Source organism: Corella eumyota, chromosome 6 (genome assembly GCF_963082875.1).
Source record: "Corella eumyota chromosome 6, kaCorEumy4.1, whole genome shotgun sequence".
NCBI classification, from domain to species: Eukaryota; Metazoa; Chordata; class Ascidiacea; order Phlebobranchia; family Corellidae; genus Corella; species Corella eumyota.
This window is the reverse complement of record NC_137495.1, coordinates 3,183,717-3,198,351: the sequence shown is the minus strand read 5'-3', so window position 1 is coordinate 3,198,351 and position 14,635 is coordinate 3,183,717.

Below are 14,635 nucleotides of genomic sequence, written 5' to 3'. Positions count from 1 at the left end.
TTAATCATAAAAATCTAGAAAAATGAATAAATAAATGAATACAGAAAAATTTTCAACCAAGAAACCATTTTTTTAGTTTACTTTTACACATTACCTTGTATTTGGGAATAAATAAAGGCCGTCCAGACTTGCAATAAAATCTGCCATCGGTGCAGTTTAACTCATCTGAAGTATCAATACAATCTATATAGGTATCACACAAGTAATCACTTGGTATTGAGACCTAAAAATAAAGTAAGTGCAAAATTACGGCCTTTAAAAATTAGAAAATTAAGGCTCTGACATTAGGCCAATCAATGAGTCAAACCAAACAAAATAAACTACAAAATGGTTGACTAGCTCACACAACTAAGAATATAATAAAACCTAAAGAATGTTTAGAAATACGTTGATATAATATATAAATAGGCAAATAATAACGTAATTATTTGACAGTAAAACCAGGCAAGAAATATTTAAACTCACCACATCTGGATTAAATGAGTTGTTGCAAAAGTGTCGCCCAAGCGAGATACATAAATTGTTGTGTTCATCGTCGCCTAAATATGAGCTGTAATTACTGAATGATGCCTCCACAATTCCATCACAGCAAGTTACTCCATGTGTTATTGGGACCAGTGAACAAATTTGACTCTCAGTAACGTCTTTCTGCTGCAATATCTTTAACAATTGATACAAAGCTTGATATTTTTTATGTTAACGAGATACTAGTTAACTTAGTCTGATGACCTGACTAAGTAAGTTACATCAGTTAGCACCCTATAACTTAGGATGCTTCGACAAGAAAGCAATGTAAATTAAGAATAAAATATCATGTAATGCTACTTAGTGTTGTAATATAGTGCAATAAATATTCTGTTGTTAAATATATTCCCCAGTGTCTATTTTTCTGTCATTTACTACATTTTCTTCAAAAAGAAACTAACAACATACCGATGATTCCAAGTCCAGTTGAAAGAAAACGGAAATCTCCAAACTACAGCCAGAGTTATTGAAGCTTATGTTTCTATGGTTTAAACATTGTGGCGTGCATTCCTCGCTTGATGTTATGTATTTCGATGGACAGTTGTTGAAACCATCGCAATACTTGGTATCTTGAAAGCTAACAGAACCATCACACCTTAGACATAAACGTATTTTAACTTAACAACGGCTTTTATTTATAAAGGCACTGGGCATTCGTACATAAGGTACCTCGTTCGAACTCCACTGCTGCTATGTTTAGCTTTCCCCAGTAAATTTATTTAAACATCAGGTAATTGTCCGCAATCAATATTCAAAAGTAAAAAAGATAACTCAAGACTGGGGTAGGGAACTTATGTTGAGAGTACAAATAGGTTAACTTACATACTGAGTATAAATAAATAAACCAATGCAAAAAATAGACTTACGTGCATTTTTCTCCTAGAGTAACACTTTCATTGCAAGGTATACTTCCATCACAGATTTGTGAACTAAAAATAATCTATATCAAATATTTTTAAAGAGTCTGTGTTGTAACGCAGACAAAAACATGTATGGTAATATAAATAAATTAACTACCTTTCATCTAATTGCGACGTACAATCAACTTTCCCATCACAAATTGAGCTAAAGTCTAAACATTTTCCATCACACTTGATTTGGCCTGATCTACAACTTACACCATCTATAGCACTAAAGAAAAATAACATATTTTTAAACAACTTTAATCGAGTTTTCTATAGCATTAGGAGCTATAACTTTTAGCATTGTATAATCTCAATAACCTTAAAATCAACATTTAAACAACATTTTTTTTAAGAGTTAGGGTAAAATTAATATAGCTCATTAAAGCAAATAACTCGGAGATATGTCGTAGTTCAATTTAATCTCAATATAAAGAAGCAGAAATGGTGGTTTAACTAACTTTAAAAAAATAATATTTTAACATTCAATCTAACAGTTAAATAAACTTTGGAATAGTTAAACGTTTACCTTAATCCGAATCCAAATTGCACGTGATCGCAAATCTCAGGCCTTGTTTGGCAAAGACATTCATCGCTTAAATCCGGACAATTAATCCATCCGTCGCACATGCTTACCGAGCCTATCAAACTTCCGTCTAAACAATAAGCGCAGTTGTCCTTGTTCAACCCAGTTGGCGATGTTGAATCCCTAAATCATAAAACGTTTGTTTTTTAATTTAAAGTTAATTTTTTTGTCAATTTAAATTTTTGTTTCAAACTTTTCTGGCACCTTCCAAAATCAATTTCATCTTCTTCTTTATTATTAAAAAAACAAAGATCTCTATTGTCGTCACAATCGGCTACGTCATCAAGCACCAAAAACTGTGGCAAGATGCATAACTTCCCTTTTCTAATACACTTAAACCCGAACCATTCATATTTTAAAGGAGAACCGGTGTTGCTTAAACTCCCGTCACATATAGTGTCCCGATGGTAACAATTGAAGCTAATTGGGTCCATGAAATATTGTTGACAACCAAGTTCACAGGGAGTGACGTCACATATATACCTAGACGCCAAATCGCAGTAATTTTCGGAAGGTATAAGGCAAGTTTGATTGCCAGTGGTAGAATTGGATTTGCTTTTGCAAACCAGAAGCCTTAACACATAAAAAGATAATGCCTTAAAAGTAGGAATTCAATAGAGTTTAATGCAAAAAAATTTTTACTTTTTAACATTCTTTTCTTTTATACAATTCTACTAATTTAACTAAACATTTTTTTTGGATATAATAAAGTTTTTTTAGCAACATAATTTATATAAAATGGGTACTTTCCTTTGGCGCTTTCATAATTCAAACTGTAATGATATTTCATAAAAATATTTTTTTATGTATATATCTTTATCCTCGATGTGGGAAAGTCGAATGCGCGACTTAAACATAGAGTAACATCAGTTACTCCGACCCAGTCTCGAGTTGCCTGTGGCAGTTTGGGATATTATAGAGACTATAATTGCTCGGTTATTATGCTGCTGATTAAGTGCTGGCTCAGCAGGAGTTTATACCGTTTATAGCGCCTTACTCAAAGGAGCTACAGCATGAGATCAGTGGGGATTAAACCCACGACCTCATGTGTGGTGTAGCAAGTGTTCTTACCACTACACCACGCTACCGGATATTATAAACATATAGTTACCTAGATTCGCTAGCCTCATAGTTTAAGTTATTGTCAGCTGGACAAAACGAATTATTAAAAATCCCATTACTAGTTGTTGTTTGTTGAAGTATTGCTATAGGAAGATCTAAAACTAATAAAATAGGTATTAAACTATTTGATACAATGTTGCAGTTAAACAATAAACATTGTCAAACAAGTACTAGGTTTGATTCCTACTGAAGGAGATTACTAACCAAGCAACATATAGTTAAGTTAATAGCATAAGTAGCTGACAAAGGCAACTCTAGACTCAGAAAAATACTCTTAAATAAATAACATTTTAATTAGACACAATTAAATAATAAGTTAATTCGTACCACTTTCTTGAGTGCGTGCATAAAAAAATAAAACACAAAATTCAAAAAACAAAAAACTTTGCAGTTTAACCCAACCCATTCTTTATGTTTTTAACTCAAAAATGAACGATTTAAGAAAAATTTAATTTTAAATGAGGTTGTTTCCAGAGAAATATTAATTTTATTTGTCCAATTATTTACTCCTAGCCTGCCAGATGGCAGTTAGTCTATAAAGCGAAAATTTGGCAAATAATCTTCCAACTAACAAAAGATTTAACAAATCAATCAAAAGATAAAATCAAATAGAAAATATCGAACAAATCAAAACCTCTAAAAATTTTCTATTTTATTTTTATCAAGTCAATATTGTTTACCATTTGTAAATATTTTTAAAAATTTTCTAGAAATAATTTTTGGCCACAAGAGGACAGGAAAGAGAAATAAAGAACACTTACCTTATTGTATAGGTTGATTAAGTCAGTGCAATTGTTGTTGTTCTTTTTGGATCAAACGATATAAGTTTAATAATTGAAAGTTTTTTTTTTAATCTTGAAAACCTAAAATTAACGAACAAGAAATTAATGACTACAATTTTTTTTATAATTTTAACATGTTTATGTTTGTAGAAATTAAACCTTTAACTTTAATAATTTTAACATAAATTTATTTGTTGTATTGGTAGAAACGTAAAGCGCTTTTTGGGGGTTAGACAGCGAAAACAAACTATAAGAAACACCAAACATCATTTTTTTATGCAAAATCATTGAATTTAATGGCAGACATTTTAATAAGACGCTCCCAGATTATTTACTCCTCTAGAATTTTGCACACAACACAAACAACATATCAAGGCGTAGAGAATTAGCTATAGATGTCAAATTTAATTGGAATTTAATTTGGGCGCCGATAAACGGCACCAAACCTCACCCTAACTAATATAGGAAAAGACGGAAAGCAAACGGATGTCACGTGACTTGCTGTTTACCAAAATAACTGTTTTTAATTTAAAAATAAAAAAATTAAATATTTTATTGAATAATCATTTTATTACATCATTACAGTTTTTAGACAGAATGTCTAATGTTTAAATTATGGTGTCTGCAAATTTTAAAATTCTTGGCATGGTTTTTGTCAAATAATTCTTACTCACCCTCTATTTTGTTTAAATTTAGAATAAAAGCAATAAAATACGTCATCATAGTACTTTCTAATCGCCTTTGCACTTAAATGGGTAAATCAGCAAATGTGCAAAAATATATAATCGAGCAAGCGGGGTATTTTAGCAACCAGCTAAACCTAATTAAAGTTACTGTTACTCGCTGGTGCATGTAATAAACCTACATGCTTTGAAGTTAGCCGAAATTATATGCCAAGTTATTTATAGACTGGCGTAATCCAAAGACGAAAGGATTGTATAACATTTTAAAACCCAGGTTAATGCTAACAATACCTTCACGATGCAATTTTGTATATAAACATGCTTTGCTTAGCACGTCGAATTTTTAATTTGATTTTTTGTTTATAAAACAAAGTCCCCTGTTAGTAGGTTGCAAATAAAATAAACTAACTTAAATTTAAGTTACTACACGCGGGTTGTTGTTGTTTTAACAGATAATAAAACAATACTTCAAAGAACCAAATCAAAATTACTTTTAAAAAGTGTTTTAGAGTTGTAAGAATTGTCGCATGGTGTCACAAAGAGCTAGAAACGTATTAGATTTGGTCGTTGAAATATAAACAAAGTGCTGTTTTTATAGAAAGGTCAAGTAATGAAGGACAGGCCGCCAAATATATGGTTTTACATTAGAGAAACTATCTCGAGTAATTATCATGAAGTTCCAAAAAAACTTTGTGTTAATGAAAAGTAAAAGGCTTTTCTACTTTTGATTAATATACACACCCTCTTTTAGAATGGGCAGATCAAGTATCAAACAAAACTTATATAAAATCAACCACTTTCGCAACAAAAACTCTAATTGCTTTATATTTCTTTCATACAAAGAGTAACTGATATAATATATTGTATTCGTTTAATAGGGCGGACATAGCCTCACCCCATACCACCGGTACTTTAGACCAAAATAGATTTAAACTATCCGATTTAAATGATTAGCCTGGTGATTACAATGTTGAAACTCTGTGTGGTCATATTTAATACTGTAACGGAAAAAATCTGTCATTAAAAACTGTTTTTGTTATCGATAAACAAACAAATGAACCCTAAAAATTAACGCTAGATTGAAAAAGAGTGAAATTTAAAAGCATTTTCAGAGATTCGATGTCTTTTGGGGCTGGGTTATGGTTTTGAATAGCAAAAGCAAAACAACTTTTAAGTTAATAAAATAATTTGAAATTAAAAATAAACAAATTTTAGGCCTTATAAAAGATTGAATGGGATAAAAGAGGTCAATTTTTACCCGGTAGTTTTTGAAGTCTTATTAAATAAAAATAAATGTCAAGATTAAAAAAAAATTTTATTAAATAATTTAACCTTAATTAATCCCCTTTTTAAATAAATTAAAAAAATAAAAAATTTTTACAAAATAAAACAAAAAACACCATATTAAAACTATTGGTTATACATCGAAATTTACGTTTATGTTACATGAGAATATCAAATACCCTTTATTAACATTCCGATGTCGACATACTATTTTCGACTTGATATTTTAATTCGCAGTTCCGTTTTTTCACAAAAGAAATAAATATTTTCAAAATTAGTAATCAAATTGTTGTAGTGCTTTTCTTTAAGGGGTGGTTATTTATACTAAACTTATTTTTAAAATTTTTTTACGCACTTGTAAGTAAAAATATATTTTAGGGGGTAAATATATGTGTGGGCGGGTAGCTATTGGGTGGGTTAAAATTTTACAAATAGCGGGGTTAGCGATCGTAAAATGTCAACAACAAACAAAGTTTAAAACAAAAAATCTAACAAAATGATTTGAATCAACCGAGCATAAAAATCGCGCGCTTCTACAATATAATTTGATACCAAAAAATCCACTCTAGCCCTTAAGTGCTTCCTTCTAACTCTTACAATACCAAAGGGCAAATTTTACGCGTTTAATATAAGCACAAAAAAGTTTTTGTCGTTGAAAAGTTAATGCAGGGTGTAAATAGAAGGCGTACTTTGTAGCAGTTTAGACGGGCGGTGTTTTGTTGCGAAATAGATCTGAACAACTTCCGTCTATCTCTATTCAAAACAAGTCGAGCGAACATTTAGAAGCGTATTCAAAGCTAGATTTGAAGTAAACAAAATTTTATTCAATGAGCGTTTTTTGTTAAAACGTGACTAATGTAACGATGAAGTTTTCAAAATCTAAAAAGTTTTCTGCTGTAAGTTTTTAAAATTAATTTGATGTGATATTGATAACTATACATTCCCTACTAAAATCACTTTAATTACTTATTAGTTCAAATCAAAATATGCGGTTAAATTCCTTATGATTAAAAAAAATATTGTATGTAAATTGTATATAAAAATGCAATTCATAAAATGCAAACCATGTTCACACGAATTTAAATCTAGTAAATAAATACAATCTTTTTAACTTTCTATAGAAACCAGATTAATCATAAAAATTGTTCAACACATCTATATAAAGGGATTACGTATAACCCTTAAAAAAACACAATTCTGTTTCTTATTTTAGGATGATACACATTTCGTGTTGTAATACGATAATTATCACGTACCAAGTTCTACTTTATGAAAACAGAAAACCAAACTACGCACAAAAACATAACTCAACGAATAATTAAACCCACTTTTACGTAAAAACGCGTTTTCGCAAGCTGGTATGACGCATATGCAAATTCACCTGCAAAGTGTAGTGGAAATGTTTTGTGTTAAACAAAAAGCCTTTACAGTATTTAAAGAAGTAGTGATGAAACTATATGGCTTTTTAATCGTATGTTATGGTTTCTTTGTTGTGAACGGTCCAATACCTAATTTAAATTTACTTTGTAAACAAATAACAACAATAAGAGGTTTAAATTCCAAATAAAATTTCTTGCGTTGCGACAATTCATAGTTGATAAACTTTGAATTTAAAAGTAGTTTTTGAACCTAAAACACATTCTATATATTTTCAGAATCTTTTTTTTAATTAGTTGTTTTCTGAAAATACATCATTACATCCTATATTCAAAAAGAAGACAGTTAAAAACATTTCCTTTTAGCATCAAACACTTAGACTAGAAAAGGATTTTTATAACATCAATACACCCGTGATTTCTATATTAAACGGCTGGGCCGACATTTTATGAGACAAACAGTCGAAATTTGAAATATTAACCAAGACGAATGGCATTCCTCCATTTCCAAACCAAAACACAAAACTAAATTTCCAGACTGGACAATTAGGTTGACACCCCCAACAAATACTCGACGGAAACAATGACGGTGTTTGGGGTGGCTATAAACACTTTGCTCGCGTTCAAAGCCGGGGTCGTGGGTCAATGACGTCACAACGGAGGTCATGACGTCATGACGAATGCTCCATCATGCTTGAGAGGCCATAAGGGCTCGACTTAAGAAATCGCTAGAGCGAAAAAAGTTAGGAATTAATAATGTAAATAATTAAATTGTATGACAAAATCTATCTTAAAATTAGAAAAACATTTTTTTTAAAAAAAAACTTTTTCAAAGCAATTTATGAAACTAAAAATGTAAAATTGGTATTTTAAAGATTTAAACGCCAAAATTCTCAATGAAGTTAAAAAATTAACTTTTTCAGTAAAGTTAAATTTATCAATGAAATCTTACATATAAAAAACACCAATACCATCTGTACCGAGGTGTCAGGTTTTACATTTTTTCAATAAATCTTAGTTCAAATGGTCGAGTGTGACACCTTAAATTGTTTGCTCGGCTATTTTTAACCCTAACACAAGATTAAATTTCCCATTTGAAATCAGTTACTAGATCCAAGTTGCCTTATATGGAGTTAAAAAAATAAGGGGCTATAAATATTTACCCAAAAATTACTTTTACGGTTAAATCAATTTTCATATATATTTTGGGGAAGGAGGGTTTGTGGGTGCGATAGTAGTATCGCTTTATTAAATGGGTTTCCTAACTGAAACCAGTGCTTTTGTCGCCTAATTTCAACAAGGTAACCCAACACTACCTACACTATATACAGGCAGGAACAGACCTGACCCACAGCAGCACTCTGAATCATTAAAAATAATCACTTTAAATCAAAGGGGCGCAAAGCAGGTGAGCGACCAACGCAGCTATATTCAAGTCCTTAACCAACATCTCTCTTGTCTTCGTAATAAACTTATTGTTTGTATTAATAGAAAGGAGCAAAGGCCGCACGCTCGTTTTATGTTTTTGCCCGATTACACAATATTCAGTAGGAGGTAACCACAATGATGCTACAATAACTTACATGTACCTGGTAGGTGACCTCACTTTTGATTTATGTACGTTGGTCTTGCGTCAACTTCTTGTTGGTCTTAATGAAAAGATCTTCAGTGATCCTTGAATTGCACTTGAACGATGTGTGATCTAAGAAATAAATAGTCAACAAGTTGAAATCTAGGTACTTTGGGTTTTTTTATGCGATGCCTTGACTCTTAAAGTAATGCAAAGAAAATGTTTTGAATTTAGCTAAAATGTGTCACAGAAAATAAATATTAACTTTATAATTTCTATATAAGCAATGTTTATAAATTAAGTTTAACATTTACTTTATAAATCAACAAGTTTTAAAGATTTTAATAATTGCTAGTATTGAGAATGAATATTACAATGACAAGACTTATTGATATTACAATTCTAATATTATACCTATTTCACTCAAATCATATATTGAGAAACGAACCTGTCTAACCTAAGAGACAAAGGTGTTTACGTCACTTTCTATATTCCCCAAAACCACAGTGATCCAAAACCTACTTATGCTTAAACTGTGTCGTGGGAGGATTTAAAAGCTTGTGGGAAATTTTAACTCGGGTTTGTAGTAAACAACATTACCTACTGAGGGTGAAATTTCTAGTGATTTTTTTATTTTAAATGATCGAACAGTTATATTAAAAATAAATAATGTTGCGAAGGTTTGTTAAGAGAAAAAATGCTACACGTATTAAAGCAATACAATTCAAACATTTATTTATCCCGACACGGTTCTATTTTTAAAATTAAATTTCGATTTGCGTAAAATAATTACCAATTTCGGGTTTTCTGAAGACCATTGAAATTATTCGTGACGTCAAAGAAATAGGCTTTAAAGTTCCCGTCAGGTTTTGATTGTATTTAATAACAGCAACTTTTATCAATTTCTGTCGACCGCTGAAGCGAACTTTAACATTTTAGCCTAATTAAATTAAGGTATTTATTTATTCACGAAATTTAAATACCCTTGTTAGGGCGAGCAGTGCAATGGCACCACATCCTTGGACTAAAATCGTTTTTTAATCGGACAAGAGAGTATTAATGTTTAATAGTTATATGGAAACTAAAATATATGAACTACTTTAATCAGATTTTAACCGGAAATCTGTAGATTTATTTAAATAAATAACTGATAACTAAAATTAAATTTTGTTGGACATGGTTTTCAAGAAAAAATTTTTGGAAAAACAAACATGAAAAATTTTTAAAAATATTTTAAATTTCTTAATCAACAATACTACTGAAGATTTTTTTTAAAAATTAACATAGTAAAATTCACACTTCCTTTAGACCAAGGTTAAGTCAATACTTAGGTTGGAAAGAAAAATAAACATTCAAACATAAAAGGAATAACCGAAAAATCACCCACGCACACTAACATTTACTTTATATTTTAATATCAGGCTTTGTTATTTCGGCAAAGTAAATAGCAAAATGCTGCCCAAAGACTTTTTGAGAATCTTAATATAGCAGTAATTTAAACAACCAAACAAAGAAGTCTTGTGTGGTTTTTCTTAATAAAACAAAACTTATATAAACAACGAATTGTCTTGTCATAGTTGATTTTAGTTGGCAATCAACCGAACCAAACAATTACATTCATTATTAAATTTTGCCGGTCACGTGACGCACAAAGGGTCACGTGGTCTCGGAAGTACAAAGCAAAGCGGTAATGACGACATTTCGATTTCGCCACGGTTTATTTACACTAAAGTCAAAACCGCGGATTGATATTGTCGCCCGCTTCCGCCGTCACGCCTAAACACACATCACGTGACCTGTTATTGTCTGTGTGCACTCGCGTGGAACGTGGCTGACGTTCAAAGTTTTTGCGATTTTCAAAACAAGGACGGAATCGTGGATGTTTATATACTTGTGGAACTTAATAAAAAACTAAATGCAAAACTTTGATATTTGGTGACGTGTTTTTGCTAGCTGCTTAAACATAAACAATCAAGTAACTTATAAAAGGGCATGTTAACATATTTCACTGTAATTTTTTATAAGTATTATAACAATTTATTCAACAATATTTGTATGAATAATATTGAAAAACAATTAATATTTCAGTGATTACATAATTTTTTTATTTTGCAAATTTTCTTTGTTTATCTTGGTTCCCCATTTCTGCTAAAAATCACGTTTATTAAGATGACGCCACTGTCACATTAACGGCTAAGTTTGCGAGTTTTTGATGGCTGATAACATTGTTAAGTCGCATAACGGGTAAACTGTTTATCCGAGTTTATTATGGCTTGGATTGAAGATAAGCTTAACCCAGCATTAGCGACCTTAATGGCTTTCCGTTCGTACCCCAAGGCGTTTAAACATGTAAATAAACCAGCACCGAGCTAGGTTGAGGTTAAGACGTCAGAATTGCTATTTGAGGTTTCAATACATGCCCTAGGCTTCGCTTAGCTGTCTTTCTGCTACGTTTATTTCCGATCGGTCGTCAATATTAATTTTGAGTGATTAAAAGTTAATTGGAGATTAAAAGTGCGAAATCTCTAGCGGTTACCTTATTTTCGGTCCCGTGCGACCGCAAATTTAAGAACTTTGAACTTTCGTAAATCTTCGAATCATTGGCGCCACGTTCTTCCTAAATTAAATTGATCAAAGGTAATGTTTAATAGTTTGTTGTCCTTGGACAATAAGGGATGGGGCACACTTCCTAAGGTTAATTAGGGTATTTAGTCGTAAGGTACATTTAATATTTTCGTATAACTTTTAACTGTGTAATTAAATAGGTTAACTTGTCCTAGTATACATTTATTGTGGTTAAAAAGGGTGGGAAAATGTGGTGACAGATTTTAACTCTATATTATAATTAAATCAAATTGGCAAGTCTTAAGTTGCTCAACATTTAATTACATTGCAAATGTCTAATAATTATAGCAAATATATTTCACTTTGTTTCCTGCAAGTAGCCGCGTATATGTAATTAAATAAAACTTATCAAACTCTTATTAAACTTTTAATTTTAATTTGTAAATAACCTGACACCAATTTTCTTAACATCAAGTTTTTACAATACCCGATATTTTGTTTTTATTTGGGTTTTTCGCACATTGATAAAAGTAAATAATAAATACGATATACAATTAATATTACAACAATGCGACGGGAAAAATGACAAAATCAATTAAAGATTTAAAACATGCCAAAAGTATTAATGTTTACATAAAGATTTTAAGTATGTTATGGCATGGTCACCAAACCCAACAATTTGATTTATTAAAAAGATTTTTATAAAAGAAATGGCCGGGCAATATATGGTTCCAATTGGAACAACATGTTGTTATTAGCTTGGGAATTAAACCATTTTAAACTACTGGATAATATCGAATAAACCGAAAGAAATATCGCTGTGTCAGCCCGTTGAGTTGAACACTTTAAACTAGCGAGTTGGTTTAACTCCGGGCTTAGTTTATACAAAAGCGCCAATCTAAACACGGCCTATATCAACTCTAAGTTAAAGTATATACCTTATAAAAGAGATTGATTATTTCGGGCAAATGCTCGAATGATTTCATTGTTATTTTATAAAGGCAGTGAAGTGGAGTTATGGAAAAGTTTGTATAAGCCAGAGTTGATAATAACATGTTTTTGATAAGGTCATGGGAAAGAGGGAACGTTCATATGCACACGTACAGACATTACCTTTACAAACTTTGCTAAATTTCCCAACAAAATCTGATAAAAACAAATATAGAAAAAAAATCATTGGAAATGCATTTAAAAGAGATACTATCTGCTCTTATTCAAAAATAACGGCTTGGTACTAGGCCCTTATAAAGGCTTAAAAACATTTAAAAAAAGTTAGATTTGTATAAGATACAATGTAAAATACGCCATCTTTTTAACTGCAATATCGATTAATCTTTTTATCGAATACGTGAAATCGTAGTCTCGAAACAGACCTTTGATCGTACGTTAATCCGATTGCGAAACTTATTGTGTTGCAACAAACTAAATATGGAGTCCGTTAAAATCTACGTTGGCAGAAAAACATTGCCTTATAAACCAGCAGAAATATAAATGATAGGCTTGCAAAAATAGGTAAACCTAATACGAAATCATGCATTGTCTAAAATAGCTTGCGCAGTTATGTTTATATTACAAAATAGAAGCACTTGTTTGAAAAGAGGAAATTAGGTCTTACAAAATTTTGTTTATACCTTTGTTAGTTTCTGTGTGTCGCGAATTGATGTGTGGTCTGTTTGATAACAATTGCCACTGTTCCGCCGCGATGACACACATACCACGTGACCTAAACAAACAATACGGGAATACAATTACCCAGTTCGAAGAAGAACGCTAAGAAAATAACGAAGTGTGTTGTGGTAGGGTGCATTTTACTATGCCGCGTGTTTTGACAGAGGTTTTTGTTTCCTTATTGAGTCTGTAAACTTCAAAAAGACAAGCCCTGCGTTTAACTTGACGAACTGCCAGCACAAAAATTCACAATTTGTCGTACCCTAACTCTTTCCCAACACCAGTCACAAATACTGCATTTAATTCAACAGAGAATGACTATGTTGGCGGCTGAAAGGGTTCAAAAGAGATAGCCTATTACCCTCTTGCCTAATATGGAGGCCTGATTTCTGTCAGTAGTCGCATGACTATTACTAAAACCAAACATAGAGTCCAAACCGTGAAATAGTTCCTTATAACAATAAATATAAAATTCCCGCCCAATATTTAAATTTAAATATAAAAAAATCAATTTTGTATTTAAATATACTCTTAAAATCTAAACGAATTTTTTTAAATAATTTTGTACATGTATGTCAATGCGTTATATTTAAATTATAATGACAGCTAAGCTACCACAAAAGACCCTTTTAGTGCTGATATCTATCCAGTATTTGACCGCTTTACGACATTACTATATAAAAAAATGACGTAATTGCAAGCCCTAAAATTTGGCTAAGCCTAAAAAATCGAGGGATGCCTCATTTCTATATTAAAGTAACAGGTTTGAATTTCTTTTTATTTTCCGGATGCTTTTATTGCTTCAGGCGTTTGAAGGTTTTACTATCCAGTAATGGTATAATGTGTTGTGTTTATTTTCGTTTCCGATACATTTGATTCGATAAAGGATTTCTTTTATTCTTCTGACATGTTATTATAAATTTAAAACTTGTTTTAAAGGCATGGTGGGAAATTAAACAGGGAGTGCGCAGAAAATAAATAAATAAAAAAACAATAATTGATACGATATAGAGTATCAGCGATTCAAAAATTTTTGAATTTAAGGAATCTTAAACTTTTGATTTAAAATATTATGATAATTACTCCTTTTTTTTATTCTCACAAAAAAATTATCATAAAGTTATTTCTAAAATGTTTTTGCATGGCGAAGTGGAATGCTGATCAAGCCAATAAATTTATCGTGCAACAACACTTCCTATAAGTTGTTAACATATAAAGAAAAGCAACAACACAATCGTAAGTGCAAAAAACTGGACAGCTATTGAGTTAAATTGATTGGTAACATACAGAAAAAATGACAACTATAAACGCTCACTTAGGTTACGATAAAACCTCTACTAACTCAGCTTTAATTGGGCTACATAATGGCCTAGCGTAGGCTTTAATAAGTGGTTTCTATAGTTAATGGTTATGTTGTCGTATACTTAATTAACGTGTGAACTGCTACAATTTGTCGCAATTACTTATTCGTTTACTTTGATGCAGTTTAAATGACTTGTATCGCGAAGTTGCTTTTTAATTTCGTTGCTAAGTTAATTCGATTTGTTCACGCTATGCTGAAGTAAGCAAAAC